Source organism: Podarcis melisellensis, assembly GCF_964234715.1.
Source record: "Podarcis melisellensis genome assembly, chromosome: 3".
NCBI lineage: Eukaryota > Metazoa > Chordata > Lepidosauria > Squamata > Lacertidae > Podarcis > Podarcis melisellensis.
Window position 1 is genome coordinate 37,679,806 of NC_138530.1, and position 20,632 is coordinate 37,700,437.

A 20,632-nucleotide genomic window follows, 5' to 3' on the forward strand; every position below is an offset into this window, starting at 1 on the left:
CATTTGCAATTGGATGCGCAACTCTGACTTTCTTTTTTCTTGTTGGCCTTGTGATGCCCTCTTGTTCCATAATAAGATTCTAAAAAGAAACCCTTGAAAACCGTGACTACCTAGGTGAAGTTTCGCTTTACTTCACTTAAATAGGGAGAACATATGAATTGATTTTATTTTGTAAACCCAGATAAGAAGTTGAGTTAACCCTGTTTCTGTGGTCCTTCTCATAGCCATCTTCACACTACAGTGAACATGACAAACTGCAAACCATGTGCTCTGTTTACATTCACAAGTCATGGATGTTTTAATTTCAGGACTGTTTCAAAAATAAGACTTCCTTTTATATTTTGGTATATTACGAGGCAGCAAGCAGATACCTTAGACTCACATCTGATAATTTTAGCAGCGTTCCAGTGTTGGGTCAATGGCAGAGTCTGAAAGGCGTTTACTGGAGTCTGGTCAGATGCAGTGTAAGGCCAGTTTGCCCATGATGGGAGGAGATATTTAATCTCTGTGCTCTGGAAAGATGCCACTCAGTTACTCTCTATGACCTTGGATGACCCAAGTTATTTGGGAGTCATCCAGAAGGCAATGTGATTCCAAATATGTTGCCTTCTGGCTGGCCCAGAACCAACTCACATTGGACATGGATCAGTCACAGCTGTAGGAAAGCAATATGTTTGGTGTGTGTGTATTTTAAGGATGGATCTTTCCCTAGCGTTCATAGTGTAGCAGCTTTCTTGATAGCATATGTGAATAATGCGCTGTTTGCAGGTGATCAAATGCTGAACCGGGCAGAATTTTTAATACCTGAGACAGGATGAAAGCAATTTGGCTCTTTCACTCTCCAGGTCTGGGATGAAGTCATTGCTTGATGTTATTAATGGGAGTGGTGAATTGAAGGCATGTGGTGATAACTCTTTTTGCAAAGGTAGCCTCCCATCAGGAGAATTTCAGGACCATATTTCCTGTGGAATGTAGGTGGCTTTGGGAATGAGAAGCTGGCAGGTGTGGGATTAAGAGAGAGAATGTTAATTTGCACCATCAGGCACCATCCCTGGGCTGCTGTCACCAAATAGCATACTTACAGCACACACAGCATCGCTTATTAGAAACCAGCCGTTCTTTCTATGCACTCCCCCCTTTCTCCTGCAGAAATAAAGAAATCTGTACTGAAAACCTGGACAGAGCCGAGCAAATGCCCTCAATTTTGTTGTCTAAATCTCCCTGAAAAGCAATATCACAGAGCAAACAACTCAAGGTGCAGTTTAAAGATGCTAGGTTCAAATTACAATTGGATCCTGATGAACATATCTCCACCCCCCGCCCTCCACACACAAGTATAATATTACCCGAGTGAATCAAGAAGAAGAAGAAGAAAACATACACGAAATGCAACACAGGCCTTGAGCTAGCATAACCCTTGCTCCCTGCAAGCCGTGCTTTTCAACTCAGGACCCAGCCTTTGAAAACAGGCCCCTGTTCCCCTTCCCTTCTCCTCTGTTTCATGCGATACTTGCTTCCTGTTGTTAAGCATGGTTTCACATCAAGAACAGAAGAAGAGCTTGCTGGATCAGGCCAATGGCCCATCTAGTCCAGCATCCTGTTCTCACAGTGGCCAACCAGGAAACCCCACAAGCAGGACCCAAGCACAACAAGAGCACTCGGTCCTTCATTTCTCAGCAACTGGAGGGGCAGCCATTGATTGCCTTATCCTCCGTGAATTTGTATAATCCTCCTTAAAAGCCACCCAAGTTGGTGGTCATCACTGCCTTGTGTGCTTCATTGGGTGTCCATGAGTTCCACGAGGGAACTTTGCCCATGCCATATGTAAATTTACTAACTTAAATCATGCCACTTCTTTCGCACCTTTTATTTAAACTGAAAAGTCCCAAATGCTGCAACCTTTCCTCATAGGGCAGTCGCTCTGTCCCCTTGATGGACCTTTTCTGAAACTCTTCCAACTCTGCAGTGTCCTTTTTGAGGTCAGGTGACCAGAACTGTACACAGCATTCCAAATGTGGTTGCAACATAGATTTGCATGGTAGCATTATGATATCAGCGGTCTTATTTACAACCCCTAGGATGGGATTTCAAAGCTGTCACACATTGTACAAAGAGGGAAGATGAAAGGAGTGTGTGTTCTCAAGGCTGGTTTCCAATCTACAAACAGGGAACCAACGTTGTGTTTCTACCAGATCACAGAATCGAGGCACCCTTAATAAGGGATGGTTCAAATTATCATTTTAAGGTTCATTTTGGTGAAACTATTGCAAACAGAATTTATCAGCTCATGAGTGGATTGTACAGTGCGGTGTTTTCAATGGGCCTTTGAACTGCAGCTTATTATACCCCTACTCAAAACTTGTTCCAGAAAGTTTCCAGGGATCTCGTGGCGAGTTGTGATTCAAAGATGTATTGAAAGCATCCCAGGATAGGTTTGCCATACCTTTGATCTCACTGCATTGCAAATGAACTGAAATGGCTATATGAACTAGCATGCAGATTTTGGTCATTTCAGGGAAGGGCAAGCCATCGTACCCCTGCACAGTCTTGGTCAAGAGACCTTGCAGTTCCTTCTTTAGGACCATCTGCTGGATCGTTTTCAGAATCTTTCTGATCTTTAAAAGAGAGCCTCATTATTTGGAAAGCACCGCAACACTCGGGGTCACCTCCATGCCCTCGTTGCTGGTCCCTCTCCTTCTCATGTGGGGAGTGAGGCGTTATAGACGGGTGCGTGCATGTGCTCCACTTAATTGAGCCACTGCTCTCCAGCACGAGCAGCTCATTAGCTTTATGACTTGCCCTGGAATTCTAATCTTGTCGGAAATGGGAATCGTGTGGTTGCTGAAGGCTCTCTGATGAGAGCGCAAATTTTTCCTCCACTTGTTCTTTCCAACTGAGAATCTGCTCTGATGATGAGTGTGTGTTATAGGTATATATTTGTGCCTGTGCACGCTTGTGACTTGCTTTTGAACTGGCTCTCTTGGGGGAAAGTGAATTCTGGGTGATAATTTGGTTGTTTTGCTGATTTGTTCCAAAGCTAAAGTTGCAAAAAAAGAGAGAGGGGGAAAAAAATCAATACGGCAGATCTGATTAGATGTCAGAACCTGTTTCTCTGTTTGTTTTTTCTTCTTCTTTTCCTTTTCCTTTCCACCCACCAATATATAGTTTTGTATCGTGGCACACAAAGCTCTGAAATTAGCTTTGCTAGCGATACTGCTGCACTGGGAAGTGGGGGTGGGAGTGGGGCAGAGGCTTACAAACTTCTAATCTCTTGGAGATGGTTATTTGTCATCCATGTGTTTTGAAAATAGGAATAAATCACTGCACTCTACTTACAGGAATGAGCTAATGGTAAAAATGTTCAGACTTTAGTTATGGTGGGGGGTTTTAGGTGTACATCTAGGAATTTTTATTTTAATGTGTCTGCCTAACAGTGGAAAATCCAAATGGGGCAAATGTGTTTCCAAGTATTTTTTAAATATTTTTGAATTCATCAAGGATATAATGAGGAATGATTAAAGGAGTTGGGTATATTTAGCCTGGAAAAGAAAAGACTGGGATGTGATGTGATGTGATAGCCACCTTCAAATTTCTGAAAGGCTGTCACATGGAAGATGCAGCAAGCTTGTTTTCTGCTGCTCTGGAGGGTAGGACCAAACCAATGGATTCAAATTACACACACACACACACACAGAGAGAGAGAGAGAGAGAGAGAGAGAGAGAGAGAGAGAGAAGGAAGAACTTTCTGACAGTAAAAGCTGTTCAGCCGTGGAACGAATTACCTCAGAAAGTTGTTTTTGAAGATTTTTAACAGAGGTTGGATGGTGCTCTGTCAGGGATGCTTTAGCTGCGATTCCTGCATTGCAGGAGACTGGGCTAGATGACCCTTGGGTTTCCTTCTAACTCTACAGGCCCTGCTCCTGCCTCTAACCACTTGACCTAGGGCAGGGCCTGACAAGTTTTCTAAGAACTTCTGCTGCTACTACTGCTCAGCAGAGAGGGCTTCTTCTTTTAAATTGTTTTTTATATCCCTTTAAATTCTTTTTTAAAAAGTGTTTTAACAGTTTTTAAATGAGTTGTAAAGGCATTATATGGGATGTGCCTGGGAGCAGAGGAGTGCCAGGCAAAAGCCAGTTCCTTTTTAACCAGGCCTTTGATTGACATCCTATGCCCTTTTAAAATGTGGCTTTTTTGGAGGGGGTGTTACTGGGTTGTTGTTTTCATTTTGATTATATATTTTGTGGTTTGATATTTTGATTTTGTTCTGCGAACCGCCCTGAGACCTCTAGGTATAGGGCGGTATATAAATTCAATAATAATAATACGTACAATTCTTTAAAAAATATCTTTATTAATTTAAAATAAATACATTTATGAAGAAACAGACATACATACAAGTAAACAAACATACAATCAAACAAACAAATAACAGAAAAATCAAACAAACCACCACACTATAAGATACAAGAAGATTAATATAATTATCATCATATATACTCCTGATACTGAAAACAATTATAAAACTTATAGAGAAGAAATTTAAAACTGACTTCCAATTAATCTCACTGTACCACCGCACAGTTTCTGTTCTCATCCTGAAACAACGTTCTTAACCAGAGGTACTGTTGCTGGGTTAGCGGAGTCTGTAACCTGAAGCATCTGTAACCCAAGGTACCACTGTAGGCATAAGGTGATCCTTTTAAGTAGACAGGTCCTTTCTTTAGGGCGGGTTTCTGATGCCTGCATTTTGCAGCTTGGATTCCCAACTCTAGAAAAGCTCTTCCCCTATAGCAGCACCATGCATCTTTCAAAACCATGCTTCTTTCCATCCTGGCTTCCCTCAGGGACTCTCATATAAAAGATTTCCTGGATTTCATGGGGGTTGCTCAGAGTACCCAACATCTGCAAACCGCACAGAGGAAAATGTCCTCCCCAATCCTTGGAATCCTAATGATAAATTGGGATCAGCATGGCTATCACAATCCAAATTAAATAGATAATGTTGTTTCCTTTATACTTCATAATATATACACAACTCCATGGGTGGTGGTATCGAAAACTGTTGCCATTAGTTTGGCATGCATTTTCCTTCTTTCTAGAATAACTTATTTGGATTACTTTCCCCCCTGATTTGTGCACCTGCTATAAAACTTTAAGGATGGGGATATGAGTTGTTATAGGGTATTGGGTGGATCCAGACTAAATTAGTTGAACTGACGTCCTGTTGAAATCAGTGGGATGAGTCATGACTTAATTTAAGTTGCATTGATTTTAGTGGAAGGCAAGTACAACTAACTTAGTTTGGTTCCCATCCAATCCTCTTAATCCACTAGTTAATTTTAATAACTTTTTAAGGTTGCAATCCACACTTAAGACCTATTGTACAACAGGATTCACCTCTGAACAAACAGATATAGGAATGTGCTATGACTCTCTTTTATTTATTTGGAATTCATTAAACTCAGTGATATTGGTTTTCTGAAGGGGAAACTGGGGGGGGGGGGAATTCCCATGCAAGTTAGGGTAATTTACGGAAGGTATTTTACATCTGGTAATTTTCAGTTTGTATCAGAAATTTTTCAGATGTCTTGGAAAGTGATCCAATTTAGCATGTTTTTTTTTCTTGTATTTAGGAAGCTGCTAAAAACATTGAAATTGCGAAACTTGCCTAATATTTCTTTGCAGTTGGCATCCATTCATTGTTACCAATGAAGCTTTGGGAACTTTTATGCGAAATAATTATGCACTGGAAAACCCACTAATTCCCACTTTGCTGATTAAACGTCATAAGATTATTCTAGTTCAAGTTTTTACTACTTCGGTTTTTTTTAAGTGTATAAAGAAAGCGCAAAGCAATTTACAGTTAGAGGGAAAGAGAAGTTTCAATCCACATTTTAATCCTCATTTTAAATTTAACCTACTTTGCTGCTTTGTGTCTCACAAACTACAAACAACCGGGTGAGGGGAGGCAAAATCCAGGGCAACCCCATACCCTCCCTTGTCTGTCTGTCTGTCTGTCTGTCTGTATGTCTGTCTTTCTCTGCTATACAGTTTTCTGTAATCTCCTTTACACAGTAGATCACACAATCATCAGCAATACATGAAATTGCTGTATAGATTCAGCTTGAGTGTAGGCCTCTGAGATGACATGCCTGAGTCAGCATCTTGACCGAAAACAGAGTAGTAAATCTTCCAATCTAAAGCATTTCCTCTCCCTGCATTGAGACAGGGAGTTGCATACAGCCAGTCTCTTCTAAGTTCCTGGATCAGAGCAGTCGTCTTCTCCCCAGTTTCTAACTTATAACAGCAGTCACGGTGAGCAGAAGCTGAAACCAAACATTAGGCAAAATTGAAATTTCTCTTATATCAAAACATCTGTAGTTTTGAGAGTTTTGAGAGAGGTTAAAAGAATTAAAGGGCGTCGTCAGACATCCTTTGTATTGCATATTCACAAGTATTATTTGTGCTCATGATGTTATTGGGGCAGTGACATATGATCCCACTTTCAATACTGCTTGTGCCCGCACAAGTTTCAGGGCGGTCACACTCCTTCATTTCCAACCAGTGCATATCCTGTAAATTCCTACTGAAATCCTGCAACTTTTCACACCACATATGTTCTGCTTTACATTTGTTCTGCTTTTCTTGTGCTATAGCTCCTCCGGACAGCAATACAGTAGTAGCATCAGGGAAGCACCCCAGAACAAAACAAAGCAGCATAAATCTACCACCAATGCGCTATCATCAAGAACACGGTGCAAAAAACACCCACAATAAAACACCAGTTGTAGGGAGGGGGCTTGGTAAGATTAACAAGATGGCTCGGGGTGTGTATGCGAGATGGCATTCTCTTATCTTTGAGTGAACATTTGTGCAGTCTGACAAATATCTCTACAGCTGCATATGGTAAGGTTACCAAAAAATTTTCAATGAATCTGGGGACACTTATTGTTCGCTACGTACATGTGAATGCTGAGAAAGCTGTAAATCCGGGGACTGTCCCCGGGAAACGGGGGCGTCTGGTAACCTTAGTATATGCTGTTCTCTGGGTTCCTAGGAGAAAAGTGGAGTGGTTAGTGTGAAAGTAGGACTGGGGAGAGATCTATGTTCAAATCCCCACTCAGCCACGAAGCTCAGGGGATGACTTTGGGCTTCTCCAGCCCAACCCAAGGTTGTTATTGTGTTGGGCGGGGGAAGAAGAAGAGTTTGGATTTGATATCCCGCTTTATCACTACCCGAAGGCGTCTCAAAGCGGCTAACATTCTCCTTTCCCTTCCTCCCCCACAACAAACACTCTTTGAGTGAGGCTGAGAGACTTTAAAGAAGTGTGACTGGCCCAAGGTCACCCAGCAGCTGCCTGTGGAGGAGCGGAGACTCCGGTTCCCCAGATTACGAGTCTACCGCTCTTAACCACTACACCACACTGGATGCTAGGTATGAAAACTAGGTATGCCTACCTGAGTTCCTTAGAGGGAAAGGTAGGACATACTGTAAATACAATAAATAAATACAACTTACAGCAGAAAAGGCATCAGAGAAGTACTATACTCTCTTTCTTCTGTTGCTTAAATGAAGGAGGGGCTGGATAATAACAAGTAGCTGAACAAGGAAAGACCTGTGAATGTTGAACCCAGCTTGATATGCTTGAAGATGCATTGCACTCCCTGTGCTATAATTTCCCCATCTTTAAAGTGGAGATAAGTCTGACCCTTCCCACCAGAGGTTTCTGAGACTTAATTAGTGGTTTCAGAGCACTTTGAAATCCTTTAATAAAAGGCACACTAGATGAGGCAAGGTTTATTATTATTATAAACACCATCTACCACACGCCTCAGGTCATGGAGTCACAAGTGAAATTAAACGCATCAGCCACCATGATGCATATTAAAACTTGTGGCAGGCAGGTGAGATTAGAAAGGTTTTTGAGGCCAGCCTGCAACGTTTCAGTATTGGAAATCGTCCCCATGGAAGGAGGCGAGAGGCCGACAGATGGCAGATAAACAGGATCTGAACTAGTCTATGCAGTGCATTTTATAGCCCATGAGATACTAAGTGCGAACAGCATCCCTGTCTGGCACTTCTGCAAAAACGGCCCACAATTGCACAGTAACGTAATTCCAGTATGCATTATACATGGTCAGATGTTAATGTGTTTGTCCGTTTATTTGAACAATTCGCTTATATACCGCCTTTCTGTCAAGGCACTCAAGGTGGCTGTAAAATAATGTCTTGCAATTTAATTTAAATGATACAAAAGAGAAAAGCAAGGCAGGAGAGGAAAACAAACAGATTTGGGTGTTGTGACCATTCCATGAGATAGGTTGAGAAATGGAGGAGCCAGAGGGCTTTTGGTCCTAGCCAAGCAGATGCAGAGGGGGAGGGGGACCTAGCTCTCACACCTCTCCTTTTGAGGTGATGATGGAGAGAATCCCAATGGCAGCTGGTCCCAGTTAAAGAAGTGCTGGCTCATGGTTTCATTTCTCCTTCATATACAGCTAGTTGGAATGTTCAGGTTGCCATGTCCATGATCTCTTAATACAGCCAAGGACATATTCTGGTGGGGGGTGCAATCAGAGTGCTGTGTAATCCTGAGCCAAAATATACCAATTGGTGACTTAATAAAGAACATTTTGAAGACCTAGACCATTGTTGCAGAAGCAGCTATCATCTGAATTTAAAAATAGCTACTTCCCTTATTGGACACAAATACATTATATGAGAACGGCCAAATTCTTCAAAGATCCACAGAACTGTAGAGTCGCAAACAGCCTAGAGATCATTTATTCCAAGGATGACAACGTGGTTCCCCTCTGGATGTTGCTGGACTATAATTCCCATCAGCCCCAGCCAGTATAGCAAGTGGCACAGATGATGGGAGTTGTAGTCCAAGGGCATCGCATTGGGTCCTCCAATTTATTCCACCTCTGTACTTAACTGTGTGTCAGAAACAGAGAGCAAAAGCAAGGTACCTCATGCTAGTGGCAGTTGTGTGATACAGGATATGTTTGATAAATACACACCCAGATAATTTAAGCCTGCACTTATTGCAGAAAAAGTTGAGAAAAATACTGACTTCGCAGGGGTTTCCCCACCCCCATTCATCTGCAAAACAAATGTTAAATAGCTTTGCGTAGTTAAATAATTGTACTGTACTAATATATTGAAAGTCTCTTTCTCAGCCAGTGAATGCTTTACAATTCCAAATATGTGACCACAGTAGTTAAACTTTGAAGACTTTTCCGCATAACCTCTGACAGCATACTACAATTTCATTTTAGCCATTATGCATTTTCCCCCCAGTGACAACAGCATGATAGCCCATATCACAGCAGAGGCGAATAGCCTTCTACCCAGAGGAAACTGACACGATGCTGCTTGCATTTTTGGGAAGGAAAAGGCTAGATTTGCACTCCTCCACAGGAGCAGCAGTGTGTGTCCACAAAGCTTTTTCAAACCCCTAATAAAAGGTTCACATTATGGCTCTGGCATTGCTGAGGTGAAAACACTGCTGGTTTTTCAGAGATGAAGTAAACTCTGGTCTGTCACCTCAGTGCCAAAACAGACCTTCCTCTGTTTTTATTTCAAGGTCCCTCAAAGCTGCATAGGAAGAGTCCTTACAGGAACTGGTAAGGAGAAAGAGTGATTTATATCTATGAACTTTTGAGAGAGTGATTGCATCATAAGTAAAGAAGATTTCACCCCATACCTGAATTATGGTGCAGCACTGTGATACAAATGTCATCGGAATCAATTCTGATGCCAGTTTTGTGCCTATTTATCCTTTTGCATAGAGGCTAACCTGTTTGCTCCTCTGCAGAGGAGCACTGCTAGCAGATGATATCACATGGGACGATGATGTGAGAGTCATTCACTTTTTCTCAATTTCCAACTTGTTTCAGCCCAAATTATCCTTCGTTGGGGACTTTTCTATTTAAAAAAATAAATGGACAATTAATAAGCCATGCTTAAAACATATAAAAGGGATGCGGGTGGCACTGTTGGTTAAACCACAGAGCCTAGGACTTGCCAATCGGAAGGTCGGCAGTTGGAATCCCCCAACGGGGTGAGCTCCCGTTGCTCAGTCCCAGCTCCTGCCAACCTAGCAGTTCGAAAGCACGTCAAAGTACAAGTAGATAAATAGGTAGCGCTCCAGCGGGAAGGTAAACGGCGTTTCCGTGCGCTGCTCTGGTTCGCCAGGAGTGGCTTAGTCATGCTGGCCACATGACCCAGAAGCTGTATGCCGGCTCCCTTGGCCTATAGAGCGAGATGAGCACCGCAACCCCAGAGTTGGTCACAACTGGACCTAATGGTCAGGGGTTCCTTTACCTTTTTAAAACATATAAATACATATCAAAATCATGCATTTGCTCTGTTTCCAGTCTTTTTCTGTAGATAAAACAGTTTGGGGGAGTGATCACAGTAATATGTGTCAGAAAGGAAGAAGTCAAAGGACTGGAGGAAAAATAGTAAGGCCCAGAAGAAGCAACAGGTGGAGATCAGCGATGTCTGTGACTGTTAAAAAAAGAAAGCAATGCATGTCTGCCTGGCTCTTGGCATATGAAAAGTTTTTGGTATGTGCCTTCATGGCTTAAAGGCTTTGGCCATCCCTGCTGTAGGTCACTAGTGTATGAAGGTTGATCTTCCTTTGCAGCAGATAAGTCTCTTTAGAAGACCATTCCTCTCCAAATGTTATTCTGGCTGGCGAACAAATGTTTAATCTCCTTTGGTATCTGGCTGAGCAGTTTGCAGTGTTGTACGTCAGGCAAATAATAGTCTCCATCAATTTAACCTGTTATCTGTGCAGCAAACATAAGACCAGGAATGGCGTATGTGGAAGGGACAGTAAATAAGCATGACGGATCAGTGGATCTACATCACTGGAAATGGAAATGCACTAAATTCTGCTTTGGCTTGCAATTGAAGCCATCTCTCAACTGCCAGAGTTTTACGGGTGCTCTGTCTCTTTTGAAAGCAAGAGTGTAGCTATTAATTGCTCTGTTAATATTCTCATGAGTCTTTCTGGCAGAGAGCCTTGCCACAACACTTAAGTTGATGCTGCCTGGGAAATTTCAAACTTTTATTGATGCTAGTTCAGGAGGAAGGAGACCACTGCTGTGCTCCGGGATGTACTGTGAGTGCTGAACAGTTGAGACATATATCCAGTGCAGAGGTGGCTCCTTTTGCTCACTAGTCTTGTCAAAGGGAGAGTTTGGAACAGGGGGCTTAAGAATTTAGACTTGGGAGGAATTTAGATAGATGGGTAGATATTTATTTTCATCTTGTCTCCCTTCCTTGGGCTATTAAGGATAGATTCAGAAGATCGGGAGTTGCACCAGTAGCTAGCTGCTTAATAACTGTCTGCATGGGAAGGGGATTGTCTGTAGCCCAGTATTATCTTCTACAGACTCTTGCAAATTAGGTAAGTAAAAGGGTAGTAATGCTGAATGGAGTGGTAATGAGAACTGCAGGCCACTGGCGCTGTTAACGGCACAGGGAAGCAGGCTATGCACTTTCAAGTGTCTGCTCTGTGACTGACGGTTGTTTGAATCCATGCAGGAGATGTGTGGCAGGGCTTGATTTAGCCATCAGAGAATGTCAGCTGTACAATGGATCCCCCGCGAGAATGAAATGATTTGGGCGCTCTCTAGCATAGTGGATAGGCTCATTTTGCTAGCTGCGGTGGACTCGTTTAAAATCTCCCAAGAACATGGTGGTCATTCCCTCCCTATAAGGCAAGGGACTATGGGGAATTTGAATACAGTATACTGGTTGCCCATCATGAAAAACGGAATGTTTTTCACAGATGATTGTGAATCTATAAGCAGAATATGACTCTTGAGATGACAGGGTTGCATCTTAGACTGTGGTTTGGAATTGGGTCATTATGCTCATTAATCTGTCGCTGGGAGTGTAATGAAACACTTTCTTTCTGTTCTTTTCTTCAGGTCTTTGTTCCGTAGGAACTTTGGTTCCCAAGGGCCTAAAAACACCCCCATAATAGGCCACAAGTGATGGCCACCTTAAAATACACCTCATTTCTGCCTATTTCCAGTAATTACATTGTGCCCATTTTAAAGCAGAAGGTGTACATTCCAGCTTATATAATTAAAGATTTGTTAACTGTTTCCTTTCAAAACCCTGGAAAACTGTAGTGTGTGTGTGTGTGTGTGTGTGTGTGTGTGTGAACACATGTTCTTAGTGTGATAATGGATCAAGGTGCAGCCAGAGGTCGCAGCCCACAAGGGCTAATTCACCACCCACTTACATGGATGGAAACATAAGCAAAGCTGTTTGTGGTTTAGTAACTATGACTCTCGGGGGATGCAGGTGGCGTTGTGGGTTAAAGCCTCAGCGCCTAGGACTTGCCGATCGAAAGGTCGGCGGTTCGAATCCCTGCGGCGGGGTGCGCTCCCGCTGCTCGGTCCCAGCGCCTGCCAACCTAGCAGTTCGAAAGCACCTCCGGGTGCAAGTAGATAAATAGGGACCGCTTACCAGCGGGAAGGTAAACGGCGTTTCCGTGTGCGGCTCTGGCTCGCCAGAGCAGCGATGTCACGCTGGCCACGTGACCTGGAAGTGTCTCCGGACAGCGCTGGCCCCTGGCCTAAGTGAGATGGGTGCACAACCCCAGAGTCTGTCAAGACTGGCCCGTACGGGCAGGGGTACCTTTACCTTTTACCTTAACTATGACTCTCACTGAGAACAGTGTGGGACCAAATTCACCAAAACAAGTTGACTCAAAGTAGCTGCTTGAAATCCAATTCATGTATAGGCTGTTCCATCTGGCAAGCTATTTGTGCGTAGCTGCTCATCACAATGCATTTTACTACACCAAAGCTATTTTAATTGTGGTTATGAGTTTAAATTTTTAGAACAGATTTTTCTATATATGTGGCTTACACCACATAATATGCAGCAGTGGAGGCTGTACAATGAAGCTATTCAAATGCTCACATTTCTACCAAAGTCTGGCACACATCTCCACCTGTATTTCCCCTGGTTCCATACCTTGAACTTCTACAATTCCTCCACCTCCTCCAAACTCAGCTCAGTTTGACAGGGCTCATGAATTCTCAACAAGTTCTGGTGGGATTCCAGAACTGCCTTTTTTCCTCTTAGAGAAGGGGGCAGTGTCACAGAATCCCTTTCCTTCAGATAACCCCCATAATGACTCACACCTACCTCCAAGATACGTCTTTAGAATATTAACGAAAATTATTGGAAGGGTATACATGATGAGATTTTATTCAGGGAAACACCTCTTGGGACAATCCTTGTGATGAACAGAAACCCTAATAGGAAGCTACAAATGCAGAGTTATTTTTGAATTCTAATGAGCCATGACCGCTTGTGACCCACAGTTCTGGAGCTTCACCAATTACTGTTGCCCAAAGGGAGATTGTTTGCATAAGAATTATATTGCAGAATGTTTATGGATTCTCTTACATGTATAATATTCTGAGTCTCTCTCCTCTGAGTCCTGGCTATTGTGCGAGGAAGCTAAGAATTTCAGCTGTTCTCAAAGAACCCAACTTAGAAAAGTTTATAGGAGTTCCTTTCAAGTTCCATTTTGAAAGGCATGCAGTACTTTTCCTTTGATGGTGTGTGTGTGTGTGTGTGTGTGTGTGTGTGTGTGTCTATAAATATTGACACCAGGTGAACTTCTTGGTTTGTTTTCTGCCATGAATGGGCTACCATTGAAAATGTTCCAATTATATTATCTGTTTTGCTGAATGGATACCCGTTTGCCCTCTTTTGCCAGCAAATTCTTCTCCTCCTTTCATATTGTTGGGATGCACTGGTGTCCACATTGAATGATGGGCATATAATTTTTTTGTGAGGGCGGGTATAGTTTTCTGTTTGTGACAAGGTCTGAGGCTCTAGGTCTGTAGCATGCCTCCAGATTATTCCAACAGTAAAAGGGTAGAGGACACTGCAAAATTGTTTTACTGTTAATTGCAATACACTGTAACTCTAATATTCCAAAATGCATTAAACAGTTGCATTTCATTCTTTTCAGCTGTAGGTAGTTTGAGAAAGGGGAATCACCTTAACCATGTTCTTCCTATTACTTGTGTAAAAAGAGGTACATTCAAGTAGATCAAGTATATCCTTCCAGGATTCTGTCTCAGGGCAAGCTGCACCATTAGACAGATATCACAGGGGGCGTTACCTTAGTTTATGGGGCAGATGCTGTAGGGAGAGGCAGGGAACAGCTGCAGTGTGTTGGTAGACAGAGCTGTGTGCCCCACAGACCCAGCCCTCTGCCTCCTATGTTAGCTTGCTGTTCTCAAGTACTCACAGGATTGGAGTAAAATTCCAATGCCTCTCCAATCTGCCACCTCGTAATGTTGCATGTGTAGACCAGCCCTGGATCTTAATACTTAAAAAGAGAAATCACATCTCTGTATCCACTCTGAAATCTTTTTTCATGTCTTTCTTCACATGTCTTTGTTTTATACTAAAACTGAAAACAAGAACTAAAGGAAACAGCCACAGTTATGTGTTCGCTTTGCATTAAATAAGAAAGCACCTCATCAACACAGAGAAATGTCAAATAAGTTGTGCAGTGAGCCACTAGCAAACTAGCTGGACATCCCACTGTGTTGATCTACTTCTATTTTCTTTGGGCCTGACCTTCCACATCAGAGAAATAATAGAAACCTTAACTTCAAAGAAGACTTTCCTCTTTCTTCCAATAAATGCACGTGGATATGAGCTTTTCCATTGCAAGGCAACACCTCCATGCAGATGCTGAGGGATCAATATAGAGCTCAAGGGGCCCCTCTTTCTTCACCCCATCTTTCCCTGGGCATGCTTATCACATGTCCCTCCCCCCAGCTATCCAGCACCACCACCCTTTGATAAAGTTCACATAATTTCCCCTTTCCCTCTGGAGCTTGCACAGCTGAGTGGTGGGAAAGCTGAATAGAAATGTGAGAGCCAACATAGATCTTCTCTGATCCCCAGCACAGTCTATCACATGGCCAGACCTTGTGTATGAGCCCAGGGGGAGCAGGGGAGTGGAGAAATAGACAGTGGTCTCTCCTGAACCCTATGAGAGTATTTCCATATGCACTGTCTCTATGAAAGATTGATCCTGTTCTGAAAATACACACACACCATAAATTTGCCTATTTGCAAAGGTATCATAGAAATCTACTTGTTGCGTATTATGATTTTGAGAAATATTTTGAGTAATATCAAAGCAACAAGATGTGAAAGTTGGCCTTCCTAACATCTGGAGGATACACACCAAATGTTTAATAAGACATACCAGGAACTGGTGCAGATGAGGGAAAATTTGAAATTTTACTCATTTCAGGAAGTTAAATGGAGTACATTCACATTGTCTCGAGCTTTGGAAATAAAACCCCTCCTCCCTGTGCCTTTTATCACTCATAAGTCATTTGTGGGCATATGACGTATGACGTTCTTCAAAAACATTCCCTCTCCCCTAACTTTGCTTAGACAACTTTGGACAAAAGAAGGATCCTTCTAATACCCAGGAAAGCAACAAGGTTCTTCCTCAGAATTATGTAAATCTTCATCTTTCATATTATTTTTGCTGCAAGGCCATCAATCCAGTCAGGGGACTCACTACCATCAATCATTACAGAGAACTTCATATTTATAAGGGAACCTGTTATATTTTATATGGATTCCAATGTGATTGTGAATATATATAATTTGTCTAGCTGAGATCTGTCAGATTGAGCTCTAAGTTGAGAGCATTTCCTGCTGGAATTTCCTGTTCCAGGTTGGCCTTCTTTCCTCCTAAATTGTTTGGACTGTGTCATGGGAACACCTCGTTCCTCTGCAGAGGGAACCATCTAGCTGGGCCTGATCACTAGGGAAATTTAGGCTTCTGCTAAGGCCAAACACTTTCGCTGCAGAGAGTAGCCCGGTTTTTCCATCTGAACTGCACTTTAGTTTGTTCAGGGACAGCAGCTGGGGGTGTGGCGTGGCGGCAGAAAAATAAGACTGAGAAAGTGACACTATATGGTAGAAAGAGGAAACAAATTGATTGCTAAGGAGCCCTGTGGACTTGAGGCTGAATTGAAGGCAGCCCCAATTTACTGAAGGTCATGGAGATAAAGATTAGTGAGCTGGGGGGTGAAAGAGGGGTTTGAGAGACCATGAGGTCAGAATCCAAGACCACCTCATCATCATCAAGGTTGTCTTTGAAATTGCACATTTAGTTTGCAAGGTGTCTTGATACAGCCTCACAGGACCATTTTCTCCCATATTGTAGTGACAGCTGAGATATAGTTCCTTGCCCAAGAATCCATGGCAGAATTAGGATTTGATCTTTAGCACCTCAGTTCCAAGCCCTTCTCCTCGGACATTATCTTCCATGCTCTTTCTTCTCCTCCACACTTTGCATCAGCTTGAATTAAGGGCCAGCACAAGGCATTTTCTGTGTGGAGTGAAGAACAAGATGGTGCCCCTTCTTCCTTCTATGTACAGAAGCTGATTGACTTGGCAGTTGAATCTTACTTCAGCACCAGTGATAGGATAGTTTCCAGCAATGCACATGAAATCAGCAGGCTAACTTAGCAGGTGCAGGGCAGACTGTGTCTCAACACCTTGCCACTGCTTGATTTCCCACTTTGGTGCCTGCTCTAATGCCCACTCAGACAAATGTTGCAATGCAACAGTGGCAGTGCTGGCATGTGTTATCTTGGCTTGGCCATCTCTCAGCCAGCACTTTGGTTAGAGACCTTTCTCAATGGCTCCGTGTGCAACATTTTGAGGAAAGGCAACAAGGTGAGACAGCTAGCCAGCCCTGGTGAGCAACGAGCAAGCATCACCACTGCCAGGGCTCCAGTTCAAGGGGTTGGGAATGGCCAGGAAAGAGTGGCTCAGGAGGAACCGCCAACAGGGGGTCTGCTGCCACCCTCCAGCAATCACCACCTGAGGCATCTGCCTCACTCTGCCTAATGGTAGGACCAGCCCCAGCACAATTATCCCTCAAAGCGTTCCCTGACCTTGTTCTGTGATAATCCAAGGTGGAACCGTATTGGCAGGAAATGTAAAGGAATTCCTCTTAATCCTCTAGAGAAAATGCTGCTTCTACAGAACACTTTAGAGCTAGGCAAAGCCAATATATCTTGTACTTTCCAAACATGTACTCATTTTGGCTCCAGTCAGAGCTAGTCTTCTGACCACCAATACAACCATAACCACAGTTGAAGGCCAAGTCATGGGACAGTAAATGAAAATCACATTTGTGCTGATTAGGAAATTCCATATTGGACATTTATAATGAAGATGTATTTGGCCAGCTTAATTGTGAGCCAGAATATAGCAGCTAATAAGAGTTTAATGCAATATAGATGGATTTAATGGGAACAATTCTGCTGGGATTTCCTTTAACAGTTCATAGCATATGCATAATACACGACCTCCTGGCCAATTGCTTGCTGTGCCGTGAAATGGGAGACTGGGGCTTTGGGGGAAGATGCATTCATTGTAGAAGACATTGCTGGAGAGAAATGCGCAAGAACTGGGGGAAAGATGAAAAATCGCAGCCACTAATTGGCTCTAAAGAAAAGGATGACATCTTGAGGCAAAGTTTTCAGCAGGTTTGCACTGATAACTATATCACTCACCTCCTCCCCCCCCCTCTTTTCTTGTATGCATACCTTTATGTATGCAAAACCTGAGATTTATACCTTGGGGTAAACAATCTTGTGATTTAATCTGCTTCCTTAGCAACAGCCACATCAGTTCTCTGTGCAACGGAAGAGCCAGCTTTAAAAATAAAGCTGAGTGAAATTTTAAAATCATTTATTCAAGACATCACTCCCTGGTCAAGCTGTTCCGGAAGGCAGCAAATCCTGGGAACTTGATTTCTCCCCACCACACCAGACCTTCTCTTATCCGAGGCAGAATCTCTGAGCTTTTCACACATGGGCCTTAGCTGTGGTTAAAACTAACACATTTTGGATCCAAACCATACGTTTAAAGCATGTGGTTTCCCTCAAGAATCCTGGGAACTGCAGTTTGCTAAGGATGCTGGGAATTGTAGCTCTGTGAGGGGTAAATTGACAGTTCCCTGGGTTCTTTGCAGGGAAAGTCAAGTGCTTTCAATATGCTTTAAATTTATGGTGTGGATGTAAATTTTGTCGCTTCAGGCATTGATTTTAAAGCCTTGAATGGCGAACCTTGCTTCAGAGTAAGTATAGTTAAGAATGCAAAGAGAGAGGGGAGGGGTTGGAGGGCCAACTATGCAGTCTAGCAACATGGACCCTTACCTACGTCCACGTTGACCCCTGTGTTGTCTCCTAGTCAAAAGACCTTTCAATGTCTATGGGCTAGGGAAGACTTTGGGGAGAAAAAGGAGGTGCTCCAATTTGCTGCTGGGAATTGTGTTTCCTGCCACTGGCCTAAAATGGCCCCCTCTTCTGCAGATGAAATCTTCCCCACTTGACATTAAAAGGGTGAAGGTGTGAGGTGCTGCTGTGTCTGCGATAAGTGGACTTGGCTGCTCTGAGAGGCTCCTTTGATGCCAGCCGGCCTGATTGAAGTCTGTCGCCAAAGGAGCCCGAGACATCAAATGTCAGAATATGTTTATCTGCCGTGTGGGCGAGATCATAAATCCCTCTCTCTGGATGAGAGTCCAGATAGAACAGGGACCAAACTGTTGTCCAGGTGGGGCAGCTGTGGAAGGCGGGGCCAGGCAGGAGTAGCAGACTGCAGAGCTTGAATGGATGCCAGTCTAGTCTCTGGCCTCTCCTCAACCCCTCTGCTGTAGAAGGGAGCCTGGCAATTCAAGAGAATGATTTCCCTGAGCAAATGTTAGAATCGAATGCATACCAAAAAGCGTGCCTTGGCAAAATTCATTCAAAATGCATATTGGATGGGAAATAAGTTCAAAAATAACACGAATTCATGTTTTTTTTATTAAAAAAACACCTGTGGGTTGAAGCAGAAATGGGAAATAAGGGATTTATGAATGAACACATGTGACCCTGGCATAGACTGGGAATAGACTGATAAATCTACCCCTATTCCTTAAGCAAAATACTTAATAGTAGTGGTATGTATAACAATGTGAATGGGGGGAAAAACCACAATAGCAGTAGTAGTTGTTCTTTTAATAATAATGAATTATATTGTTTTCATTCATCCTGCCTGGTAGTTGACACTTGAGTTACTCCCTTGATGTGATAAATGGTGTCACAATTTTACACAAAATGTATGTACCCTCCCCCCCCCCGAGTGTCATCTCAGTGGGGCCTCTCCCACATGCACCTAGTTCTTCTTTTTAATTTGATGCAACCTCTGTTGCTAGCACAGTAGTTGTGTCAGCCTCTGGCTGTAGGCCTTCCTTCCCCCATCTATTAGGGAAGCAGCTGTGAAGGGAATGCCTAGTGCTCCCAATTTAGCCTTCGAGCTGGAAACAGACGGCAAGGTAACTCTCCAGCCCAGCTGCAAGACAGAAGGCCCTGGCCACCTGTGGCTCTGCTGATCATTGTGTCACACAGCTGAGCATCTCCTCCTCCCCTCCGAAGGGCTCTGCTGTCTTCAGCCTCACTTTACCTGCAGCATTAGCTGCTTTTAACTTTCAATTACTGTATGAAAAGAGAAGCAACTGTACAGGCAGCGACTGGATTGCTCAGACAGCTGGTAGGTAGCCAGCTACGAAGTCTTTCTTCTTCCGAATGTTTCTTTGAATTCCAGCCAGTGCCGTAATGACCGAAAGCCATTCCAAGTGGATGGCTGTTCAGTGGAATGTGTGAAAATGAGTGCTCAGGGAGCAAAGGTCTGTGTGCAATTCCTTATTGGGCAGCGGTGTGCCTTGCAGAGATCAAAGGCGGAAATGGCACTTTGGGGGCAGTCTGGGCAGACAGGTTTTGTAATTTGGCTCATCTTCCACAAGTACCTATGCCACCATCCATCTTCTGAGCCCTTCCGAATCATTTGCAGTGTAGTGTCAGGAAGAAGGTGAGGAAGAATTGTGCAGAGGAGACTATTCTGCAATATTAAACGGCAAGGAACAATAGCATTTATTGATGATTATTTATGAAACCAAAGCGCCCCAGTTGGACTCCATATGACTTGCAATTGCATTCATTATTTGTTGGCAACAGCAATTAATCTTTAAAATGCATGGTGATCAAGGGCTTGTGTGCACAAGTAGTTTACTGTACAGGAAGCATCTGTTATGTTCATTGGATCCCAAGTTACCTTCAGTCAGGGCCACTTCATTTATGTCTATGAAGAATCCCTAGAATGAGCAGCACCAAGCCCCTCATTTCTGGCTCCCTCCCGGGCACTCAGACCTACTTATCAGCAGGGTTGTGATGCCAGGGCCTCAGTTCCCTACCACCCTCAATTATTGTCGAGGGGAGCTGTGTTAAAGGTATGGGGCAGATCCAACCATGCCAACACATGATGCCAGCCCTGGTGAGGTATTAGTGGGCATTTACATCTACTGCATGCCAGGCTAATCTTTCCTTGCCAGTGCCTCCCTTCTGTGATTGTATTGCTAGATTCCTTTTCTAATTTTGTCTCCTGACATCATTCCTGCTATTGGTATCCATCTGGCTTCAGAGACACTGGAGGGCCCCTCCGAGGGTGAAATCAAACTGCTGCATTAGCAGCACTTAAGTGACCTTCCCAGAGC

The 20,632-nt window shown here is 43.3% G+C and overlaps 1 protein-coding gene across 5 annotated transcripts in view; it reads left to right on the plus strand.

Moving 5' to 3' along the window:
- MDGA1 (MAM domain containing glycosylphosphatidylinositol anchor 1) overlaps positions 1 to 20,632 on the plus strand; it is a 245,095-nt gene that overhangs the window by 108,436 nt on the left and 116,027 nt on the right. The window lies entirely within an intron of this gene.